This window comes from Urocitellus parryii, chromosome 2, assembly GCF_045843805.1.
Source record: "Urocitellus parryii isolate mUroPar1 chromosome 2, mUroPar1.hap1, whole genome shotgun sequence".
Lineage (NCBI taxonomy): Eukaryota > Metazoa > Chordata > Mammalia > Rodentia > Sciuridae > Urocitellus > Urocitellus parryii.
This window is the reverse complement of record NC_135532.1, coordinates 135,771,298-135,798,637: the sequence shown is the minus strand read 5'-3', so window position 1 is coordinate 135,798,637 and position 27,340 is coordinate 135,771,298. Positions and strand designations below refer to the sequence as shown.

Below are 27,340 nucleotides of genomic sequence, written 5' to 3'. Positions count from 1 at the left end.
CATTTGGTAATTAAGAGTTTGCTTGTTTTTTATTATTATTATTTCATGTATTTTATACATCTAGAGTATAAAAACACAGAAGGAAAACTAGAATTTAATAAAATCTCTATTTTCTTAAACTCCCTTTTATATAAACATGACATTTTGTTCCTTTTCTTTTTGAGCTAAACTATTATGAAGTATCTCCTCTAGTTGAAGGAGCCATAACCAGGTTTAAAATATTTCCTTATACAATAGGTCAGATCACTATCACACGAACAGTTGAGATCTACAATCTGCTTATCAGACTAATTAAAACTACAGACAGAATTAATGCTCAATTTATTTCACTTAAAATATAATTCAATATAAAGCATTCCTTTAATATTTTAGGAACTATTTTCCTTAATGTTTTACTCTTCCTAACCATGTTTCCAAATGTCAAAACCAATTCTATTTATATATTTTTTCAGATCAGTATTTAAATTTTTAAAATGAATAAAATTTCAAACTGCATTTCCAAAGTTCATATCTCCAGTTCATGTACATGCATATTCTACCAACAACCCATCTGAACTTATATTAGAAAGCCAACATAAGCACCACAGCTGAACCAGATCTGTTTAATAGACTCAACTAGTCATATGTGCTCAAACACACATCTCAAAGGACTGCAAGGCTGGCAGCAAATGTCATTGTTCTCTCTCCCTCTCTCACATAACTGATATTTAATATTTACCTAGGCTTAAGAAATGTCCCTATATCTTTTAAAACTCTGAATCCAGCACCCAGGGAATGACTTATGTTGAGATTATTAATGCACTATGAAATGTGAGTAGTGAATGAAGACATTGTGTTGTGAAACCACACAGGGAAATCAGCACACCACCTTGAGACAGTAAGGAACACATAGAAGATATAAACTTACAAGGAAAATAGAATTTTATAATTCAAAAAAAAAAAAATATATATATATATATATATATATATATATATATTTAACAAGAACCAAATATCATTTAACATTTAAAATTATATTTCTAAATTGTTCCTAAAATTCATATTGTGATAAAAATATAATTCAATTTGATTTGGGAAAATGTGTTTTCTAGAAACAAATAAAAGAAAGAAGCACCTTTGATCCACCTTCATTCCTTTGAGGTACGTTTCCCTGCAAATGTAGTAACCAGTACTTCTTCAATGACTGGTATGTCTTTGCAGAGTTTTCTCCCCAGCATAGTGATCACAAATATTCTGGGAAACTGCTGGCATGGATCATGCTGCGCTACAGGCAAGGAGAATTGTCTGCAATAGGTTGATATGAATCCTCTTTCTATTCCACCCACCCCATCCAAATTGTGTAAGGGACACTGATATTTGGAAATAAATTATTTGTAAAAAGAAATTTTTAAAGAAGATTAAGAAGCATTATGGTTTCCGTTTCCAATTTGCACTGGATAATAGAAACTACAGAACAGACAAGTTTTGTTTACACTTTTGGAATCTGAAAACCACACATTACAGAAGATTAAAATGAAAGAAGGCGGAAGGAGGAGAAAGGCGACCTTGTGTGCTGCTAGAGAGACTGACTTGTTTTGTTATTTTTTTTTTAATTCATTTGGCAGCTCCTATAGCTAGAATTTAAGCCAACCACCTTTCTATTTCTCTCAATAAGAACCTGGCAATAAAAGTGGGACTTCCTAGGCACCCGGCCCATGATAAAATGCTTAGACTAAATCAGCCTATTTGCAGTTTCATAAGCAGTAGGGAAATTTGTACACCCCTGTCACCATGTGAGAAGAGATGAGCCAAGCTGCACACTTTGTCACTCACTCTGGAATTCAGTATTTGTTGGGCACACCAGGGCAACTGCCCCTTATGTTTATGGAAGTTCTTATTCTTTTCCAAGTGCTTTATACTTATCTCATTGCATTATGTTGACAATCTTAGAGGCTGGTAATGGGAGAATTAATATCTTATGCTAAAAACACTGAGATCAACAATGCAGGAGGCTGAAGCAGGAGGATTGTTGCAAGTTCAGGGCTGGCCTCAGCCACTTAACAAGACCCTAAGTGAAACCCTGTCTCAAAATAAAAATATAAAATGGGCTGTGGACAGAGCTCAGTAGAAACCCTGGGTTCATTCCCAAGTAAATAAATAAATTAATAGAAAAATAATAATAAAACAAAACCCAAATATTGATAATCAAAATTTACTGAACATCTACTAGATATATCCTATACTTTTCAAAAGTTTAGATATTTTCAAACATGATTCTTTAATTTCACAACTGCTCAGCAAGACAAGCATTTTGCATTCATATCATAGAAAATTAAAGATTGTACAGATTAGGTAACTTTCTCAAGTCATTCCCCAAATTTGACTGATTTGAAGGTCTATGCTGTTGGCTTTGCTGTAGCATAAAATGTATAGTAGGATCCAGCAGAAGTCTCTCAGCTGGTTGTTTGTAAAAAACTACAACTACCATATTTCACCTCACAATCATTGCCACTACATAATCGTCACATTCTGTTTTTTCATCCAAACATTGGTTTATAACCTTTCATTATGTGGTTGTTGCATACTATAATTCTGCATAAGAGGTAAACAGAGCTGCACGGTATTCACCAGTGGCACATGGATGAGCATTTGTCTTCTCACTCACTGAAAGCATGAAGCCAACAATTCTCAGTTCATGCACATTGTCAGTAGCTTTCCAAAAGCTCACTTGCAGGGTTTATTCAGAGTGCTGCAGTATTAATGGCAAACACATCTTGTGTGAGTGGTGCAGAGGACAGCACATCACACAATGAAACCAATGATAGGGAATGAAACGGGCCAAAGCAGTAGAGAACCTTCTAACAGAAGATGAAAGTTTCTAAGTTTATACTTAGCAACACTGTAGTACATTTTCTCAGTTTGACTATAATTCACAAATCAATAACATCTAATCTGTTACCATTTTTCCCCCCAGGGTGGAAAAATGTTTGCTAATCACAGAGAAACAATGCATGTTGATTTGGATTATTCGATTTTAATGTATATTCACGGGAATTCTATGTATTCTAATCTCACAACAAAGACAATTTAGTAATAAAGATTTTCAAGTAATACTGGCACAGTTGTTTTCAAAAGCTTTACATATTGGTTGTCCCCCATTTTCTTGCAAAACAATTTTCCATAATCATCTGCAATGATTATGTGGTTAAATACAGTGGATCTGGCTCCTTTACTGTTATTTCTACTATACAACCATCTTTTCTAATATATATATTTGTAATATTGGCCAGTATCTATACTATGTTATCTCAACCCCTTAATGATTATGATATTTAGATCTCCATGTGTAGTGTTTGAAATTTTCTTTCAAATACAGGTATAAGAAACTCAGTCTCTAATTCATATGTGAATGGAGGTGGGGGGTAAAGGTCATGACAATTAGATCAGTTCCTGAGGATGGGTCCCCGTGATGAAATTAGTGATTGTAAGAGGAGAAAGAGACCCAAGCTTGCACCCTCTTCAGCTCTTTCACAATGTGATGGTGTGATGTCTTCCACCATGCTGTGACAGCAAAAAGGCCTTCACCAGGTGCTAGCACCTTGATATTGGACTTGGGCCTTCAGAACTGTGAGCTGAATAAGCTTCTACTGTTCATAAATTACCCAGTCTGCAATATTCTAATGACACAAAGTGGACTAAGACACTGCAGCACACTTCATCAGCAAAGAGTGATTCAACTTCTGTGAAATTCCATTATTATAACTTTACAAGGACAAACTATGCCTCATGACCCTGGTGTTCTTCCTTCTATACACCTCTTAGACCATTTTACTCCTGGTCAAAAGTTGAAGAAAAAGTGAATTGGACAGAAAAAATTATTATGCAGAACAAAAATATTTTAAATTATAAAATAAATTAATGATCACGACATTGCAAAGGCATTCCTTTATTACTAAATAATATTGACCCTAGTGGTCTCATTGAGGTTGGGCAAGGTCTGATTGTCAAAAAAATTATTAATTATACATCAAGTATTTTAGATTTTAAGGGTAATAATGGAAAATTATAGTTATCTCAAATAAAGTTTGCTTTTTCTCCAACCTGATACAATTTTAGTTGTATTTAAAGGTTCTTAAGAGTATTTTAGGAAAGTTTTACACAGGAAAGCTTCATTTGGGGGGAAAATATTATATACACTCACACATAGATGTAGCATACATTTTAGATTTTTTCTTAAATTTAGTAAAGAATAATAATAACCTCTTTCATTTTGCCTTATGGGATGTGCTTATTTACTCTGACTCTGTCACAAATCTAGATCAGTTTGGAGGGGAAAAAAGAGAAATCTTTATTTCCTAAACTGTGAATACCTAGAAAATAGGGCTATTTTTCTACCCTTAATTATTGTAGCCCATTACTCAGCATGGTGACTGTATTTGCAGTAAATGCTTCGAATGGATTTATTAGTCAAGGCACAAACAATGTAGTTGGATATAAATAGGTTCACTAAAGCAATAACAATACCAAGGCTCTATAATGTAATTTTTCTTTAGTTGCAGGCCAAGAAACTCATTGCACATTGTGTGGTTTGTTTCATTTTTATAAATTCATAGTAAAGTAAGCAGAGTTCGTATCTCATACATGAGCTGTAAGTTAAAACTATCATTGTGGGATTGTTTTTATGCCCTCAGTGAAATTTAAAATGCAACAGAATCCTACTGTAGAAGTTGATGCTATGAGATAATCATTACACCTGTGTTATAGGTAGCATGAGAAAGACATTGAGAAAAACTGTATCACTAGGACATGGTGTGACATAATATGACAAAAAGTAGATAAATCATAAGCTTTTTTTTTCCTGAAACTTAAGTCCTCCATAATAATATATCATTTTATCCTCCTGCTATTGGCCTTTATTAACGTAAGCAAGATAAGCAAGTTCTTTAGCAAGACCTCCATCAAAACCTTTCTGCAGAAAGACACCCTTGAGTTACTCACTGGCAACATCAGTTTATTCAGTTTGAGAAAGAATTTAGTAGCACAAAGTTATTAAATATGAATCTTTTGTTTCCTACAGACAACAATGTTTTATTCTATTTTAAAGACATCAGGTAATTACACATCATATATATGTTTTGGGCTCAGAAAGGTGGAGGGTAACAGAGGATAGGTAGTCCACACTATGGGAGGAGAATGAGCAAAACCCTGGGGGTAGAAAAAGCACAGACTTTTTATACAAACTTGAAGAATTCTTTTTTGACTGGAGCATAGTTCTTGATTAGTGGGAAGGGAGCTGGCATCGGGAGTCAGAAAACCTGAACCTCAACCAGTGCATAGGGCCATGATTCAGTGATCTGCAGGGAGTCCTTTCCCTTCTCCTAAATTTCAGAGCAGCAGTATTATCTGATAAATTACGGTATGGTGAGAGTCTGCATAGCATGATTTTGTGGTGTGTGGTGACCTTCAGGCTGTTACATTCATCCTGAAGTGGCCTGGTTCTGATTTATAGCCACTTAATACTAGAAAACCCCCAATTTACCAACAGATACCCTGTAGACAACAAACTTCATGGCAGCCTTCCAGGAGCTAGGGGACTGGGGGGAATCTCCTTGAAGATAAGACCTCCCAGTTCTCATGACCCTTTTCCGAAGTTAGGGCATCAGTACAGGAGAAGTAGTAAAGATATACTTCTGACATACCTGATGTATTTTTCCCAGAAAAAGGAGAAATTATATAGTGTTACACAAAACCAGTACACAAAAATCTAGGCACTCATAACATGGCTAAAATATAGCTTTAAGCCTTCCATTACCTCTCATCTAGAATGTTCCATAAACTTCCTAAATGATCTGAAATTCTATATCTTACCAATTCTTCATAGTATAGCTAGAGTTGTATATTCAAAATATATTTTGTGTGCACCCCTCTAAAGAATAGCCATATTTGTGTTACTTCCTTTCTGTTGTTTGCCCTTGACAGGAAAAGTAATAGAATCCCATATGGAACTTCAGTGTCTATATTTGACAAGTTTACTTAAACAAAAATTATTTGAAAGTTAAACTCTCTTAGAAAATGAAGGACTTATATAATCCTGACAACTACCAAAATGGATACTTCTGAAAAAACTCACATCACGGAGTTTAATCAGCAAGACCCAAATCATCCTGCTCCCTACCCTCAGCCCAAGAAGAACCACCATGTAAGAGCTGCATGTGAAAGTAGAGACATTCAGGCACCTGGAAGATATCTCCTGTTGTTGCCAGTGAGTAACTCAAGGGTGTCTTTCTGCAGAAAGGTTTTTGATGGAGGTCTTGCTAAAGAACTTGCTTATCTTGCTTACGTTCATAAAGGCCAATAGCAGGAGGATAAAATGATATATTACTATGGAGGACTTAAGTTTCAGAAAAAAAAAATGGTTTGAGACCCAACCCTTTCCCTCTTAAGATTTTGAAAATACTAGAATATTCTTGATGGACTGAGATAGACTTAAATAAGTTTCCTGGTAGCAGAGAATTTCAAAGTCATTGAAGAATTCCAAAAGCCTCTGAGATAGCAATTTATTTTAAGAAAGATTTTAACCCTGGAGATGTATATCAAATATTTGATTCCAAAACGTGGGGCTCTTCTTAGGAACTCCTTGTGACCTATCCTGTCTGGTCCTCAGATTCACCACAGGGAAAGTACATGAGACACTAAAGAACTATATTAGCAAACAGTGGTAAACTTGGAATCCAGCTGTTGAAATTGCATAGCTGTGGCTATCCCTGGAGGAGAAAGAGTTCTTTCCTCTCCAGTACCCTGAGGAGTTATTTCAGTCCCTACAATGCTACCTGCTGTTGTCAAGGGCTGAGCAAGATTATTGGACACCTGGTTTGGGGCTGGTACCTCCTTTCACTACAGAATTGCTACAGCTGACAGACTATGTAGAGCCTGGCTGGATTCCTTAGGCTTGATGGGAAACAGATGGGTATAGAGAAAAAAAAAAAAAAAAAAAGGGAGACACAAAGAGGCTATGACTCCCCAGAAATTTGACTTGATTATGAAAGAGATGGGCCTTTAATTTGTCCCATACACTGATAGAAGCAGATTTCCTATAAATATGCACTAACAACTGTCAATTCCAAGCCTTCAAGGAAGAAAATAGCCCAGCAATTGAGAAACCAACAGCCAGGGACACAAACTTCCAGATTCTTATCCTTCCTATTCTCTACTCTTGCTGAAAAAAACTTACCTCCTATGTTCTGAGCCTAAACTTTGAAGACACACCTGGAGATTACCATGAGTCTTAGTTTGGGTTACCCCCAGAACAGACCTGGAGACAAAATTTTAATGTAAGTAGTTCACAAATAGGTGAGGATAGTAGAAAGAGGAGAGGTGAGAAAGGGAAGACAGGCAATAGAAGGCATCTTATCAAACCATCTTCCACCCTGGAAGACTGGAACCTAATCTTGCTAGAGAATACTGAAAATCCAGTATCAAATAGGTGTGTGAGAATTTTCTTATCCAAAGGGCAAGGAAGCTGGGTATTGAGTCACTAAATCCTCATCAGCCAGGAGAGCAGGGCTGCTCCAAGGAGGTACTGAATGTTACTCCTTCAGTATTATCCTCTACACTTGCAACTTTCCATGGCTGTAGAGATCTCCAGGCTAAGAGAGGAAGCTTGCTATCTAGAAACCTTTTTACTGAAATAGAATGCTTACTGTCTTCTATCAGACCACTGAAATATAATGGATCTAATTTTTTCACTTTTTTGAGATATCTTTCCTCTTTCAGGGAATGTCATCACTCATCTGTTGTTAAATTGTAGCAAGCAAAATATATTTACATATTAACTGGGAAATAATTTATGGGTATTTTTAATGACTTTTAAAAGTGTTATACTCATGTTTTGACTGTAAAACAAGTTGTTTTCTCTGACAGTCATGCTGTTCCTAGAGAGGGAACACAGTATGCTAGAATTTCTTAGCAAGAAGAGAAGCTTCAAGGAAACAATTTTTGTTTTACTATGTCTAGCAGCATTTTGCCTGGACTGGTTGACAAATTAAAAGTTAAATATCTTCATTACATTTTGCTAATAACTAACTTCAGCATGATATTAATAATGGTAATAGCAACTAACATTGGTTGAGCTCTTTCCTCAGCCAAGCATTAGTCTAAATTTTTGCATGAATTAATTTGTTTAGTCCTTACAATAGCTTTATTCTATTTTGCAGATTAGAAAACAGAGGCATTGAACAGTTAACTGAATATCCCAAGGCCACTTAGTCAGGATAGTAATTTTGTGTTTTGAGCTTAAGTATTCTGGCTACAGAATCTGGACTCTCAAACACAATTAGCATCTTTTTTCTTTATTTTTAAATCTCTTTCCTAATTTTAACAACTCAGGAATAGCAATAGCTACTGAGACAATATTTCCCAAATCTGAACATAGGATTCAAAAGAATAATCAAGAACTAAGAACACCTATCAGTGATATTTGTAAAGACCTGAGCAAGAGGTCCCATCAGGGTTATACATTTTGACACTTGCCATTGTTAATTTGCATGTTTGTAGATTCCGGTTTCCTGTTCCCCTGCCTAAAATTGATGTAAAGGCTAATAAAGTTATGCAATTACCTAAGATGCCCTAAGTAAATAAAGATACCTTATTATAATATATAGCATTTATTAAATACATATCAAATACAGCTAGCAGCAAGAGGGATAACAAAAGAGGAAGACAAGTTGGTATGCAAAATGATTGGTGTTGACCTGTCTTATATTGTACCTTATTATTACTTCAACCTTAGGACTTTGGATAAGGTTCAGAGAAATAGTTCTAGAAACTAATGTGAACACCTACCAAATTGCTATCAGGGATCATTTATAAATCCATGTTCATACTGCTCAAAGACATTTCCAGTATTAATTAAATATTTATTGGGCATTAGCTATATGTCAGGGACTAAGTCAAGTCCCCACAGGTTTTGAAACATTTTTTATGAAGAGATATTGACTTTAATTATAAAATAAATTCTACAGGGTGCTAGGGAAAGGTCCACAAGGGTCCTCACTCATCTGAGGAATCAGGAAGGACTTTCAGGACAAAATTTCTTCTATCAGGAAGGTACTATGCAAGGTTCTGTATCATACAGGAAAGAACTAGAAGCAGATTTGGTGCAAAGCACATCTTCTTACTTCAGTTTACAAAAGGCTGCTTAGTTATATATTTTATATATCTATATACAATAAAAATTAAAAATGAAAAGTATTCGATTGCATATCACATGTATTTCTTGAAAATTTCTTGTATAGGAAGATTCATTCTCTGAGAGGGGGGAGATGTGGCTATCCTCACCCTGCACCTCCCATATGACTACCACAAAAAGAAATCAAGTTCTCTGTAGTTGCAATCACTATAGTTGTGGTGTGGCAAATAGGCTAGAGGCTGTTTATCTTTAAAGAGTCATTGTGCATTTATTAAATCATGTGCTTGATAAATTATCCAAATCCAATAATCATAGAAAGATTAGAGAGCTGATTTAGCAGAGTTCCTAATAATACTAAAGCAACATACATCAAGTCTACGTAATGCAGCAAGACAGAAGAGGCCAATGATTTCCTACCTATAGCTTATTTTTAGGAATTGTATTTTCAGATTGTAATGCTGGGTATCTGTATATGCAAAATAATATGGTTTTAAGAATTTAATTAAAATTAATAATTTTAATAAAAAGTAATAAAATGGTGCTTTAGTAAAACATATCATTTTTTTATAACACCCAACCATTAAGCAAAGGACATTTGGTAACAGTAGATTCAATCACACACAGAGGCAATTGTTTAATTAATTAACCAATATTATCATTTAGATATAAATTGATAATATAATTTTTCCTTCTGTATGTTCTAGTTGAGACCAACCTCTGTCCTATTATACATTGGGACATTGGTAAAATATTCACATTGAAAAATAATGACATCATGTTTTTATATTATAGAAGCAATCAAAGCAATGGAGAGGGATGGAAAATATGTGAATGAAAAACAGATTGTTCTTTTGAACTTGCTGCTTCTATCCAGAGAGACGTTAAATAATGGTCAAAATATATGTGACCCTTACTGGATGCAATTACATTGTTAATGCAGTTTCTTTTCTGGCTATAAACACAATAAATGTTGTTGCAGACTGCATCCTACCGAGTGAGACTTGACATTTTAAAAATAGTCAGAGAAACACAAGGGCTTTAGATCCTTTGATGTGCAATTGTATTCATGACAAGTTTCTTATAGCAACTTTCTCTGAAACAGAGGATATTGTTGAGCTGAATAAAAAAAATGCATGTAAATAAGGACTTGCACAACAAAGCACACTGTCAAACTCTAGAATTTTCATGGTTTTCCTTTTCTCCATATGTTGCTTGGTAACAGATAGGACTCTTAGCGCCCCTTGTTTCTCAAACATCACAGAATGGCCTACAGAACAACATAGGGCAACATCTCAAGGATTGCTAAATCTTATTTTAGTTAACCAATTAACCTGTGTTATAGGATCCTGCAATTTCATTAGAACACTTCATCTTAAGAGAGAGTAATCTTGCTGAAATGCTATACAGCACCTACCATTGAAGGATTGTGGGTTGAACACTAAAATGTGAAGCTGTTCCAATAGTAAAGGGGCTTATTGGTTGGAAGCTAAGATATTAGCAAAGAAAAACAAAAAAGCATAAAAATGGACCATAGAAAGAGTCAAATGAGTAGGAACACAGTGGTTATTATGGACCACAATGGTCCATAGACAAAGGACAACACAGAGAAAGACAGAGAGTTGACTGCAGCACTCTCAGGAAGAGGAACAGGCAAGTGCAAACTCTGACTCCAACCACTGAGTAAGTCAGGTATGATGGAAGGGGGATTCTTTTAAAGAAGAGAAGAAAAATAAAACTGGAGATGATAACTGTTTTGTAAGATATCTCTTTCCTTGTCAACAAACTCCTTGTAAAGGAGAAACATATTCCATTTATCTTGGTATTACTTGACTGAACAAAAATATTTTTAAAAGATTTTTGAGATTACCAATACATTAAGCTGGAAAAGGCTTAAGTCATTCCATGAGACAGGCTACAGGGAAAGCCTAGGTTTGGGGAAAACATAGGACTGTTTTCATGTCTTCCTGTTCCCATATTTCTATCATTACCAAAAATTATAATATAAGCTGATGAAAACACAATGGCCTTCAGTTTAAAATTTACGGGTTCAGTCTTTGAACCCCTGCATGCATTTAAGTCCAATAATAATATTCTCTTTGTAGTTTTAGCATGTGATTGGTTATCTAGGGCCACTGAGAGTACTGGGACTTAATCTAATGCTGAATATGTGAGGCTATCTAAAGAGCCCAGTAGTGTGACTATCTTCTAGAAGCTGAAATGACTCTTAACAAATCCTAACAAACTCCATGTTTCTAAGGTCGTTTTGTCCTCAGAAGTTTGTGTGATCTTGGCATTTTTAGATGCACAAAGAAATTTATCACATTAGATTATCCATTATTGTATTATCTGCTCATTCTTTGCAATGAAATTGGCCCACCAGTTCAATAAAAAGATACAATTCTGTATGTTCCAAAGAGGGGAGAGGAGAGGATTAAGTGTTAATTAAAATTCTACTATGCACCAGGCATGTCACTGGGATTGTGAATACCTGATTTCATTTAATTCTACCAGCATACCTGCCAAATTATATTAAACGGTACTGGTAATAATGCAGTTTGGTTATGAAGGATCCGGTAGGTTACAATAAAGAGTTTGAACCTTGTACTACAGAGTAGAAATATCAGTGTGATTGCTGGACTATTTACATCAGAAAAGATCGTGAAGGAACTTTTTTTGAAATGCAAATTCCCAAGCAAGATTCTCATGTACACACACAAAATTTTAAGTCAGATGATTTGGATAAAGATCATGGAATTCATCATTTTAAAATAAGCACCTCTAATGATTTTGATGCAAGTGATCATACTTTGAAAACACAAAATAGAGACATACACATCCAGTGAAGGATGTTTGAGAGGAAATTGATATCAGGTTTATATATTTCAGAATATTTCATAATGTCTTCAGAATTTATGTTGAAAGTCTTAAAATGTAAATATGAGTGAGGTGTCATAATAGTTTGTAACAAAGTGCATATAATAAATGAGGCATAAGAAAACTTTCAGAAACTTGAGGACAAAGCAATAACAGCAATTTTGAAAAGCTTATCAAGTCATTTAGGTAATTTTTTAAATGGAAAAATTTATCAAGTGGTAAAAATATAGGTTGTTCCTTTTAAAACATCACTTACTAGAAAACAGCACCAAAAGAGAGCATATTTAGTAATACATGATTAGCTACTAATGATTTCTTTTTTTAAGGTGACAGGAAACAGTGATCGTCTATTCATTCAACTTATTTAGAAGTTTGTGGACACTTCCTATGGTCATGCTGTATTGAACCACCTCTTTTGTTTAGGCAGATTAAAAAGTAACTGGGTTTTATCTTAGATCTGTGTTATGAGATTCATGGAATGAATAAGACAACTTTACTTTTCCTCAATTCATAATGAACAATGAATTACAGGAAGATATACTTCTGTGAAATATATAATCTAAATATATGTTTATAAGCAACAAAATTAATTCTCAAAAGATCAAATTTTTTGCATAAATTTATGGAGTAGCAAAAGATGAAAGTAATCTTGGCTGTCTGATCTTACCACCTCAATTTTCAGATAAAGAAATAGGGGTTGAAAGTTAAGATGACTTTCTGGACACCACACAACTGTTTAGAGGCAAAACCAGAAGTGGGATTAAGGCTTTAGCGCTCTTTTTGTTATTGTTGTTCTAATTAGTTACATATGACAGTAGAATGCACTTTGACACACCATGTATAAATGGAGTATAACTTCTCATTCTTCTGGTTGTACAGAATATAAGATCACACAGGTCTTGTAATCATGTATGCACACAGGGTAATAATGTCCAATTCAATCTACTACCCTTTCTAACTCCATACCCCCTCCCCTTCCTTTACTACCCTCAGCCAAATCCATAGTAACTCTATTCTTCCCTCGTCCCCCCACCCATTATTATAAATTAGCATCCACATATCAGAGGGGAAAAAATCTGGTCTTTGGTTTTTGAAGATTGGCTTATTTCACTTAGCATGATATTCTCCAGGCTCTATCCATTTACTGGCAAATGCCATCATTTCATTCTTCTTTAAGGCCGAATGAATAATATTCCAGTGTGTACATATACCACACTTTCTTTAGCCACTTATCTGTTGAAGGGCATCTAGGTTGGCTCCATAGTTTAACTATTGTATAATATTGGCAAGAAGGGGAAAAATTACATTCATATATTGCTGATGGAACTGCAAATTGGTACAAGCACTCTTGAATAGTGGTATGGAGATTCCTCAGAAAACTTGGAATGGAACCACCATTTGACCCAGCTCCTCAGTTTTTACTCAAAGGACTTATAAAGTCAGCATACTACAGTGAAGCAGCCATATCAATGTTTTTAGCAGCTCAACTTATAATAGCCTTAAAGCTCTTGATGCATTGCTTTTATGGACAACAAAGTTGTTGTCCATAAAAGTAGGATCAAACTTGATTGGTGTGTGTGTGTGTGTGTGTGTGTGTGTGTGTGTGTGTGTGTGTGAGAGAGAGAGAGAGAGAGAGAGAGAGAGAGAGAGAGAGAGAGAGACTTGAAAATATGAAATAATCATAAAAAAATCTGGTGAGCACAATTGTAAACAAAAAAATAGATGATAAGACATGGATAAAAATCCTATATTTCACTTATGGATGTATTGATCCCTTCTTATAATGTGTCTGGTTTTTGTCATGTGTACATGTTGGTAGGTGGTAAATATCCAGAAATGCTGAATCTTCTTGATTGATTGCTTAATCCTCTTGTGAGATAATCTCTAATTAGATAAGCCTCTAAATTTGAGCTTCGCCTTGAAGTCTATTTTGTCTGATGTTAATCTTGCTGTATCAGCTTTTTTTGGTTAGTATTTGTCTAATACATCTTATTTTCAGTTGCTTTTACTTCCAGTTTTCTCTCTCTTAATATTTTGTAAAACTTGAAATTAGCACATAATGGTATTTTTGAAAAGTTCAACAATCCAGTCAGAAATTTTTGTTCCCCTGATTTGCCTTATCTATAGTTATTATAACCACAGATGTGCTTCATTTATTCTATTGTGTCTTCTAGACAGTGTGTTCTTTTTGCTTCCTTTTCTCCTTTTTAAGCTCTATTCACTTGACTTTGTTTTTTTTTATTTTTCCTGCCTGTCTTTCCCTTTTTCTCTGTAGATTTAGGAACTGTATATTCTACTTTATTTGTTTAATGAGTACATTATGTTTTAGGTAAGCTCAGACTGACAGAGACTAGAGTCAATCAGTTCTCTCTCCATCTCCCAACCATGCAACTCAACAAGATCCTCAGAATATTCAAGGTCTTCCTCTCTCACATGCTTACATTGGTGTTTCCTGACATTTTTAAACTATCACAAACTAGTCCTTCTGGTTAATGTGATTTCCTTTGCAATCACCAGTTATTTAGATTTATCCACAAGTTCACCTGGTTTTCTTTTGCTTTTGTAGTTTTGTTTGCTCCTTGAAACCTGCAGCTTTTTTTGGGATTCATTTTCCTTCTTACTCAACGCTATTTTATGGAACACCTGTAAGTTTTGATATTCTTAGCCTTTTCCTAAAAGTATCTCTGTTTCTTCCTCACTTTCGAATAGCATTCTGCATGAGTGTAGACCCTGGGTGGCGTGTTCTGTTCCTTGGAATTCCACAGTTATTTCTTCCCCTGGGATCCTTGGCTCCTGAGGAGCCTAGGATTGCAGCCCCTTGCCATCTTTTCTAAGAGTAGTTTCACCCCAATTTGTTTAGATGTGCATTTTGTTTTCAACACATCCCACTTGCCACGCAATCGCTAAAATAAAAAATTAAAATCTTTAATAGATCTGGGTTAATTTTCTGCCATTTTATCTTTAGATACTGCCTCTCACTCATTCTCCCCAGTCACTTTTGGGGGTCATTTAGAATAAGATGGTCCAAAATAGAACTGTGTGTGCATATATGTATCTGGATATTTCTAAGAAACAAGATTAAGAGGTTGCTATAGTCTAAATCAATGTGTTCTCTTAAAATTCCTATATTGGAATTACAATCTCTAAAGTATTGATATTAGGAAGTGAAGCCTTCCGTGAGGGGGAAAGGGAGAAGGAGGAAGAGGATTAGAACTTAAGGGCAAAGCCCTCATCATTGGAATTAGTATCCTTATAAAAGAATCTAAGCAGGTAGTCCCTTCTACTCTGTGAACACATAACAAATAGACATGAATGAATCAGGAAGTGGCCCTTAAGTGACAATGAATCTGCCAGTTCCTTGATCTTGGGCTTCTCAGTCTTTGGAAATGAGACTCAAATATGTTTCTTTTGAGCTATACAGTTTATGGTGTTTTGCTATATTAGCCCGAATGGACTAAGTATAGTTCAAAAGAAGGCTGAAGACTGGATTGCCAAGGGAAGTCACTTTTCCGTTGTCACTGTTATTTCTCAGATCTTCTAAGGTCTTCCTTGCCTTGATGCATTTGCATCTGCTTTTCCCACTGGTAGGAATGCTGTGATTTCTATTCTTTGCAGAGTTGACTCCTTAACTTTGTCATAATTTTGAGTTTCTTAGTCGATCTTCCCATGTCAACCACAGGGAAGAAAGAGTCCTCCCTACTTCTCCCAACATTTTTTTTTTTCTCTTAAAGAGCTGTGTTATTACTTTCATAAAGCTTTTTTAACCTTTTTTTTGTTTGTTTGTTTGTTTGTTTTTGTGATGCTAGGGATTGAACTGGGTGCTTTATGCATACAATACAAGCATTCTACCAACTGAGCTATATCCCCAGCCCTCATAGAGCTTTTCTCAAGTATGTGTATGTTTACTGTGTTTGTTTATTTGTCACTATCGATGGAATCTAAGTTCTTGGAGATCAGCAAACTTACCTATTTGTTTATGGCTATATGTCCTATACCTACCTACAGCTCATTCCTAAAGTAAGCATTAAATGAACATGTGCTGAGCACATGAGTAAAGGACTTGTGAAGCTGGCTATTTTTATATTTTCAAGTATTTGAGTATTCACCCTATAGTATTTACTTAAATATTTCGACCCCTGACATTCTTTTATCAATTAGCACCAGACTATAAAAAGACTTTGGAAAAATACATCAAGACATCTAATAAGAATATCTACCATTTTAATGCAAAAAAGACTCCAGGAATAACACTTTGATAATTTTAGTGCTTACTATGCATATACTCACCAGAATTATCAGTGTATTATACTTGAATATTTTTTTGCATAGAAATGAAAGATATTCTTATTAGATGCTTTGATGTATTTTTTCAAAGTCCTTATATTAATTCTGTACAGAAAGTGAAAAGCAATAATTGTATAGTTACTTTTGCACCATTATAAGTTGAAAAACTGTAAGACAAATTATCATAACTTGAGGACAGTCTATCATTTACACAATACCAAAGGAATATTCTCCAAGTATTCACTGTATTACTGCTGTTAATCTTGTTATAAAAAGTATTAGAAAAAAATGAACTTTTAAAAATATTTATCCTTATTTTCAAAGTGAATATATAATCTAGAAAATATAAAATACTGATTTTTTATGTCTACTTTGAGCAGAATCTCAAGGTTATTTAGTAACTCTTATTAAATAACATCATATGTACTTTATATACTAAACATTTAAACTCTTCCTCAGAAAGTCATATATTAGAAGACAGAATTATTTTAAACATATTTTAGTGGCCAATTCCACATGCATACTATCACACTTTTTATACTTTAAGGCAGTTGAAGACATTATAAAAATTAATGGTGTTACGTATGTCTGCACAACAAAAATGTATGAATCATAGGCTTCCTAGAATATTTTTGTTTCTAAACAAAAACCAATATGTATACATTAAATGAATTGAGTTCAAAATTGTTGATGAAAAATATGTGTTGGGCAGGCAAATAATAACTGGCAAAGTCAACTCATTCTAAGCTGTTACAGCCTTTAGTCACTAACAATTTTACCAATTCACTACAACATTATGATTATCTGTAAATCTTAATATTGTCATTAATATCTTATAGGAAAATCTACTAATTTCAAGTTTATATATATAAATGAAACCTATATTTGACTTCTAACTTCAGGATGTATTAGAAATAAAACCATTTATGAAGTTGTGTTTGGATTCTTCTGCTATTAAATCAGAACCACCATTGTGGCATTTATATGAAGAGCACAGAGTTTGAAATTTTGTTTCGTCATGAACTACAGTTACAGACTCAGTTGTGCTGCAATAGCAAATGAAACCCCAGATCTCAGTCATTTAATTACATAATGGCCCATTAGGTTTATAACTATGCTGAATGGTCATTTTAGCCTCAGGATAATTTCGAGTCCATTTCTTAATCTGGTCAGGCTGTTTATACCAGGAACTAGGCAGCTTAAAAACAAAACCTTTTTATCTCTCACAGTTCCAGATGCTAGGAAGTCATAACGTAAGGCACTGATAGACTCAGTGTCTAGTGAGGGCCCAGTCTTTGTAGACTTCTTCATAAGTCCTCACTTACTGGAAGGGGCAAACAACTTCCTGCAAGCCAATTTCATGAGAACACTAATTCCATTCATGAAGGTGACCCTAGACACCTCCTATGGTCCCTACCTCTCAATACCATTATTTGCGGAATTAGGTTTCAACCTATTAATTTTTGAGACATGGATATTCATATCATATTGATTTTTCATCATGCCTGGTGGTTGCTCTGACAATCAGAGAAATCATTCAGCATTTGTTTTTTGGGGATTGGCTAATTTCTTTTAGCATTATATTCTCCAGCTCCATCCATTTACCTGCAAATGCCATGATTTTACTCTCTTTTAATACCAAATAATATTCCATTGTGTATATATACCACATTTTCTTTATCCATTCATCTACTGAAGGGCATCTAGGTTGGTTCCACAGTTTAGCTATTGTGAATTGTGCTGCTATAAAATCGATGTGGCTATGTCCCTGTAGAATGCTATTTTTAAGTCCTTTGGGTATAGACAGAGGAGTGGGATAGCTGGGTCAAATAGTGGTTCCATTCCCAGTTTTTCAATGATTCCCCATATGCTTTCCATATTGGCTACACCAATTTGTAGACCCACTAGCAGTGTACGAGTGTGCCTTTTCCCCCACATCCTCGCCAACACTTATTGTTGTTTGTTGTCTTAATAGCTGCCATTCTGACTGGAGTGAGATGAAATCTTATAGTAGTTTTGATTTGCATTTCTCTAGTTGCTAGAGATGTTGAACATTTTTTCATATATTTGTTGACTGATTGTATATCTTCTTCTGAGAAGTTTGTGTTTAGTTCCTTGGTGCATTTATTGATTATTTGTTTTTTTGGTGTTCAGATTTTTGAGATTTTTATATATTCTAGAGATTAATGCCTTACCTGATGTGCATGGGGCAAGAATTTGTTCCCAATTAGTAGGCTCTCTACTCATCTCACTGATTGTTTCTTTTGCTAAAAAAAGCACTAATGTGCTTTAAAGACAAAGAAAGTGCCGGGGAATATAGCTCAGTTGGTAGAGTGCCTGCTTCACATGCACAAGGCCCTGGGTTCAATCCCCAGAACCACAAAAAACACAAAACAAAACAACAATGATAATGCTGTTATCTTGAGAAAGTGGATTATTTACCACAGAAGTTGGCTCCTAAAGGATTATTTCAGCCTGATTTTTTTTCTTGTATGTAATCTCTTCTGCCATGTTATGACATAGCTTGAAGACCCTTGCCAGATGCAAGAATCATGCTCTTTGACCTTCCAGCCTCCAGGACTGTGAGCCAAATTAACTTCTGTTGTTTAAATAATGATCCAGACTGTCTGTCCCAATCTATTACAGCACCAGAAAACAGACTAAGACACAGTGACATATTTCTAATTTTTCTAAACTATGAGCTCTTAAAGTTATGGACCATGTGGCTTCCTCAGAAGTCAGTATAGTAACTGACATAATGATTTTCAACATATTTCTGTTGAACTTAAAGCTTTGTACCATATAACAAGATAAGCAAGTGCCAGTTGTTAAGATGTAAAGGAATTATAGTAAGTATCAATGCATATATCTATAAAAGTGTGTTGCTGAAATAATTGCTATCACTGGCTTGACTCTTTTCTGCTGGATTCAGACACCGATGGAACTTATTCCTTAATTACAGGTACTAAGTTGTATATTGCATTTCCCAAATGCAATGCAATCAAATCCACATTGTCTCTGGGGTCTCCAATATGATATGAGAACACTAAAGGGATTCTTTCTTTACCATCTTGTTTCATTCTGAGATTTCTTGCTTTCAAATATTGACTTCACCTCAGCAAGAAAGAGATAGAGAATAAAATCTGATGTTTTTTTGTATCTTTTTAGATAGATTATGAGAAAAGCTGAAAGTGTATGTTAATATTACTGTACAGATTGATAATATGAAAGTTATTGATCTCATTGAACTGTCAATTGAGAAGGAAGTGAACAAATGAAGTTAAATTTTTAATTAACTTTTACATATTTATAATATGAATATTTAATAAAATGTCATGATTATTGCTTTTTTTACTTTACTATACCTTCTGATATAACCATAACCATATTTCTACATCTACTCCAACAAAAAATAAATTTCTCTATAAATTCAAATCATCTATCATCTCCTATTTTATATACCTTATCATTTCTGACAAATAGATTCTATACATTCTATCTATCTCTTAAAAAAATAAATAGTGTAACTTTTCAAAAAGAAAACCTTTTGTGAATTGTATATTTCTCTATAATGAAAGACAGTTGGATAAAGTTGAACACTATATCTCAACTGCCCAGAGATAAATGCACATTGAAATTGCATTTGAAATGGATTTGAAAATACATGCTAAGCTGAATTAAAAAAAAAAAACTGAAAGCCCGTGTTCATTTTAAAGTAAATATATGACCATTTATCACATAATGCTTTTTTCTCCTCATAACTAATCATACTGATTTTGTCTGAAATGAACAAACAAACAAACAAAAACCAGAAACAACATTAATGTCATTGAAATATTGCCAGTCAAATAGTAGAATGCCTTAAAGTAAAATTCAACTTTATAAGAAAGGGAAATGTGAAGGCCAATGGGCTATAGGTGGTATACAAAGTTCTTTATGTGATACTTTTACTTCTGAGGCATATTTCTTGTGAATGATAAGGTTGTCTGGCAAAGATGGTCATATTTTGTGAATAAATGGAGATTCTTTAAATCTGTCAATAATATTAAATCCTAGATTGATGAAGACATATAATTTAATCACTCTTTAACTTTTTTCATTAATTTTAAGCCTTATAGTCATTTTCTAGTAAACTACACTGTAGAATTTTTTAAAACTGAAATAGGTTCTTTGAATGATGCTCAAAGTAAGATTCTGAAAAAATTTCTTTAATCACTCACCATTATTGAAGACATTGATTTAATTGAACCTGTAAAAGAAATTGCACTTTCTAATCAGACTTCATCTGTAGATGCTTATTATTCAAAGAAAGCCATATGTATTTTCAAGCATCCTTAATTAAAATAATGCATATAATCTTAGATGTCTTTCTTCCTTGGTAATTATTCTGGAATTATTATGGCCTTTTTATCTTTTCTTATGCATAGAAAATATTTTCTTTTTAGTATTGAGCAAATAGAAATTTGAAAATAATTCATTAATACATGTACCAGTAATCTGCTGAATCATATCTTTGTATATTAGACATATACACTAAAATTCAACAACAGGGTAGTAAATTGTGCACATACATAGAGTTCACAAAGCAATAATAATTATTGATTAAACTCATTTTTGAGCAACCAAAATAGAAAAACCATGAGATAATTTTGTCTAACCAAGTGCATATATATTAAGCCATTTTGTATACAGTACAACCATACAAAGCATATAGTAAATACTATACTTCTGAGGGTACAGAAAAATATGTGACTATATTTATTATGTTTAATATATGTGCATATACATCATTATGTACAATCACAACATGTATATATCTGTATATATGTGTCAGTATATACACCTATATTTATTCCTCTCTAAATATATCAGGAATACATATGTAGATATGAAAAAATCCTGAAATAAATACATATGTATTCTGCATCTTCTCTATTCTTTTATTTCTGTATATGTATAAATATTAATATATTTGCATATGTATGCATATATGGATATATGCATATAATTAAAGCTACTTATGCATTCTATAGAAATATTTACAAGAAAACCTTATATTGCAAAAATTCTTTCTAAGAATTTCATTACTTTAAATTAAAGCATATTTAATGGCAATATTAATTCATGATTGCCAATTTCAATCTGGCATTTTCCTAACATACCACCCTCCCACATGACATTGAGATACAAATATCTTGATATCCTACTCCTTTCCCTCCAATTTTCACTGTTTCACCAAACAAAATAAAACAAAAACAAAAACATCTCTCCAGAGGTGAAATTTCTCTACTGCCTAATATCAAGTTTATAAGCACATCTATCTTGCATTTATACTTTCCTACTCTCCTTTTATTTCAATAGCAGCACAATTCACAATAACTAAACTGTGGAGCCAACCTAGATGTCCTTCAGTGGATGAATGGATAAAAAAAATGGCATGTATACACAATGGAATTTTAATCAGCAATAAAAGAAAATAAAATCATGGCATTTGCAGGTAAATGGATGGCGCTGGAGAAGATTATGCTAAGTGAAGTTAGCCAATCCAAAAAACCTAAATGCCAAATGTTTTCTCTGATATAAGGAGGCTGATTCATAGTGGGGTAGGGAGAGGGAGCATGGGAGGAATAGATGAACTCTATATAGGACAGAAGGGTGGGAGGGAAAGGGAGGGGGGCAGGGGATTAGCAAGGATGGAGGAATGTGATAGACATCATTATCCAAAGTACATGTATGAAGACTCGAATTGGTGTCAACATACTATATATACAACCAGAGATATGAAAAATTTTGCTATATATGTGTAATAAGAATTGTAATGCATTTCACTGTCATTTATTTTAAAAAATCAATTAAAAGGTATTATTTGGCAGAATATCTTCTACATCTTTTCTAGATCCATCCCCCTCCTACTTTACCAGTGATTTTTATCCATTATCCATCTCACTCTCAGTCTTCAACATCTCTTCTTACTGACTTTTCTATCACCAATGTAACATGTTTTGGTGTCTCATAAAAAATGTACTGAACAAAAAGCAAACATTTTTTTTAATAGTGGAGGATTAGATAGCAATAATTGTTCTATCTTATTTTTAGCTGTTCTAGACCAAACTTCTTTATAAAACTATTATGCTCACAGTCTTGATTTCATCCCATCACACTTACTCCTATGCACACTGCATCATACTTCCAATCTCATTATTAACACCAGTTTGGTCAAGTCTGTCATCAACTGTTTTGCTAAACCCAAGAGGACTTTAGGAAGTCGTAAAACAGGTTGCCTTGTGCTAATACTTCTCCAGATAATTACACTGGTATTTCCTCTACTACCATAGTTTTAAATGTCACATACGAATAGAGTAATTGCAAGGCCATACTTCAAGCCCAATGCTTTTCTTACATTCACATAAGTATATACAACTGCCCAATGGATGTATCACCCGGGAGCTGAAGGCTTCATAGACACTTCTAACTTAACATGCCAAGAAGCAAACTTTTCATTTTACTCCTTATATTTTTTAAACAGAGATTTCCATTTGCTAAGTTTTTCTGTTCAACTAACCAGGGTACTTTATAAAGATTTCACTTCTAGCTGTGGAGTACTTTAGAAATATTTATGAATATGGTTTATTGTATGTAAAAAGTATAAGCCGTGAAGCTGTGTGGGTTAGTTTAACAACGTGATAAGTGCACCTCTGGAAACCATTTAAGCTTAAGGCAGAATAATCATTAGCTAAACATTATGATGAAGTTGAACTATATTAATTGGTAGAATATCATTCTAAGGAAAATTATCTGTGGTATTTACCATCTTCAAAGGTCCCAAGGTATGATGAAGGGAGGTAGGGTGGCCCCATAGGACTGGTGGAGATCTTGATATATTGATAGGGATCACCTTGGGTGAAGAATGTTACCTGAGAAGTCAAGTTTCTGATCTTCAGTGATATAGTCAATTAGTACATAAAATCTCCAGTACACTATTTTAAAGTAGTGCAGCTTTTACCTCAGAGGTAACATCTATTATGGGGGTGGGTAAGAAAGGCACAATACCTGAGTACTTTTCCTCTAATATCTGTTCATTAGTGATACCTACACTTGCTTTATACCTCCAGACATATATTTCTTCTCCTCTCTTTTGTTGTTGTTATTTATTTTATTCTTTCTCCTCTGTTTTTTTATTTCCTTTATTTTCTGGATATAAAAGTTAGAAGAAAGTTAAAAGAATAGGAAGATTCTTTTAGAGAACCACAAACTTACTCTATCTTTTATATTGGCTTCTGACTCAAAATGTCTGTGGGGTGATCTGCTAAGATGGAATTATAAGGAACTTAGTCAACATTTTTAATAACAAACACCAAATTTCTTTCTTCGTTTTCTCATCTCAATTCTTGTTACTACAATCACCCAGTTTTTAAAAGTAAAATCCTAGAAATAATCTTTAACTGTACATTATCTATCATTTTTTTAGAGAGAGAGAGAGAGAAAGAGAGTGAGAGAGAATTTTTTAATATTTTTTTTTTTTTTAGTTTTTGGTGGACACAACATTTTTATTTTACTTTTATGTGGTGCTGAGGATAGAACCCAGCACCCGGCGCATGCCAGGCGAGTGCGCTACTGCTTGAGCCACATCCCCAGCCCATTGTCTATCATTTTAATAATGCGGCTGAGATGCCAATTTGTTTTGAGTATTGCATCCCTAGAGCAGAGGATAACATATATAAGCATATAATAAATATATTAAATGAGTTCAATAACTTAGTATTTCTTGAATGTGTTTCTCTTAATTCCTTCTGTCACCATTCTGGACTGAACCACTATCATTCAGCTAAACCATTGCATCTACTTTTCAGCTGATCTCCCTGGACCTATTCTTGCCACTCTCCAATTTATTCTTCATTTTGCAGTAGAATGACCTTTTCAAGATGAAAGTCTAATCATGTGTCCTCATTGCTTAAATTTCTTCAGTTAATTTCCTTTGTTCTTAAGATACTGCCCAGACTTATTAACATGTCTTTATGTGCTTTTTATTTCTCTAGCAATATGTCCTGAACTTTGCTTTATTTATGTTTTGAACTTTATAACCAAGTCATGTCTAACTTGTTTCAGTTTCTTAATGAGCCAACTCCTTCTACCTCTGAGACTTAACTTAGAATTGCCCTTGCCTGGAAAACTTTTTCTCACATATATATTTCATTTTATCATTTTACAGCTTCATTTGATACTATTGTTTTCCAGAAGTCTTTTCATGCCAATGTACTTATGCTAAGTTCTCCCTTAGACCCCATTTTTCCCATTGGATGTTTATCACATTTATTATGATTTCTTATTGTATAGCTTACAAACTTAATTACATGCTTCATGTGGACAATTCAACTTTCCCTTGTAATATGTGGAAAATTCTGCAACTAGAAATAACTTAATCATATTTGAATGAATAATTTTATTCATTACCCATAATAACTTTACAAATGTGCACATTTCTCCCTAGTTTATATAGAGAGAAGACTCAAAGATGTCAAGAAAATTGTGAAAGGTTTGTAATCACTTTCTATGTGATGTTCATGTCAATTTAATGTCCCTGGTGTTCACTTGCATCATCTATGCAACAGAGCTGATAAATCTTACCTGGAGACAGGTGACAGAAATGGAGATGTGGTTAGAAAGCTAAGTGTGCACACAATGAATGAAAAACAATGAGCTATGTGAAAATTCAGCCTACCGCCTGCTTTTGGATGGATCATGAATTAAGAAAGGTTTTTAAATTTTCAAAGTAGTTTTAAAAATCAAATAAGAATCATATTTTATAATGTCAAAATATATGGAATCTAATGTTCACTTTATTCATAAAATCTTATTGCAACATAGCCATACCCATTCACTGAGGTATTGTTATGTTTGCTTTTGTGCCAGCAAAGCTGAGTTATTATAAGAGAAATGGCCCACAAACTCCAAATATTTACTATCTGCCCCGGGGTTTAGAACAGTGCCTATAGGCATCCAATAAGATATTATATTATCTTTAATAAAACTCATCACAAGTTTCTTTATACCCTAAGTGACTTATAATTCATCTACCTGAAAAATTTCTGACAATAAAAACTATGACAAACTTCTCTGTTCTTGTACTATGTAATACATTTTATACATATAATATTTCTTTCTATATATATAAATATATAATACATATATAGTCAAATAACCAAATGTTTTGCCTTTAGTGGGAAAAAAAACACTTACACTACAAATACAAAGAATTTACATGATTTTTAATATGATTCCTACAGATGGGATTTAATTTTTTCTACTTTTTAAAAAAATTACCTCACTTTCCACCTTTTCACAATAAAATTGCTTAAAAAGACTCCATGAATATGTATCAGAGATATTCCTCCAAGATCAGAATCTCCAAGAAAGACAGCTAAATGCTAAAGAAATAACTTGAGTATCCAAGATTTGTGAAGCTGACTAGATTAGACTCAGACCAGTGTTGAATTTCTTTCCTCTTGCTAGAAGTAGTCTCTCAAACATTAGTATTTTCCTCCTTGGAGCTTGTGTTAATTGGCCTGCCCTGCTAAAATATCAATCTGTCCTATAACTTGGCTTGGTCAACAACTGTAATTTTAAAATGCTTAGCTATTTGGGATTTCAGGACACAAGACCATATGGGATACTGATCCTTTGATAAATATGGCTTTGGGGTATATTGCAACCCAGATAACACTTTAAGCAAGCAAATGGAGCTCTTGATAACCAGGTGTTCTACTGTCCTCTTCTGCAGTGTAAGTATTTCTACTCACTGTTTCTTTTTCATGCTGCCTCATGACCTATTTTGTCTCTCATATATTTTTCTGACCCCGTCATTCTTTCTGTAAGTTTGGGTCCAACACTACCTAAATACCAGATTGCTTATGTAAAATTAAGTTGAAAATGCTCAATTACTCCATTTATTAAGGTATGTCTTTTCCTAATGATACTATCCCCAAATTTTTCCTTCATTAATATTTCAGTTTACTGATTGGTTGTGTTTTAAACTTAACATTGAACTCAGAGAAGCACCAGCTGGATAAGTTGATGAGACTGAGACAGAACAGGAAGGGCCCTGACCCCCATGAAGCTTTCCTGTCTAACACAAGTTACTTTCAAAAAATTGTTTTTAAAAAAGATGTTTGTTCAGTAGCTGCTGACATCAACTCCTGCAAGTGTCAAGGGCCTGAACTTTACCAATATTCAACCTATCTGGTATGGTGGTAATGAGCACTTCTATCATGTTTTGAGAGCAAATTGCAGAGGAACTCAATGCATGTGTTCAGATCACCATATTAAGAGAAAATCCTAGTGTTGAAAGCAAAGATTGACAAGATATGTGCAGAAATGAGGAGGCCAGGTACAACAGCTGACAGTGCACCTGTGTGAGCTCACCCTTTTTGTCAATATAAGCTTTGCTCCTTATGTCCTTGGAGAGCAAGCAGTCCTGGGAATCTTATCCTATGCAGTTTCCCTGGTACTTGAGCACAAGTTCCAATAAAGCCTTCATTGGATGGCATCACTTGCCTCTTGGTTATTTCTATTTCAAATTGATCAACAAAACCCTCAGATGAGCTAGAAACATTAAGAGCAGATAACATCAAAAAGAGCCACACTTTGCCTTCTCATGATTTATATCCTGAATTGGGTAAAAGAACCTCATGCTGCTTGGTAACAAGATGATTTTGACCTGGGTCAAGCAGGCCTAGATTATAAACTGAGTTTACCACTTAATTGGCTATAAGACTTTGAGCAAGTTACTTGAGCAAATTTTCAGATCTGAAGATTCCTTATCTTCAAAAATCAGTAAAAGCATCAATTTCACAAAACTGTTGTGAGCACTAAAATAATATGATAGGTAAAGTATTTATAAAAAAAAACAACACAAAATAATAAAATCTGTGGCTCACATGAGATACCCAAACAATATTTTTTTTTCTTTTCTTTTTCTCTTCACCTAGAGGGGTGCCTTCAACATCAAGCTCTGATTCA

The 27,340-nt window shown here is 34.0% G+C and overlaps 1 protein-coding gene across 1 annotated transcript in view; it reads right to left on the bottom strand.

Moving 5' to 3' along the window:
- The window catches only part of Naaladl2 (N-acetylated alpha-linked acidic dipeptidase like 2), an 876,353-nt gene that overhangs the window by 48,947 nt on the left and 800,066 nt on the right, over window positions 1-27,340 (bottom strand). The window lies entirely within an intron of this gene.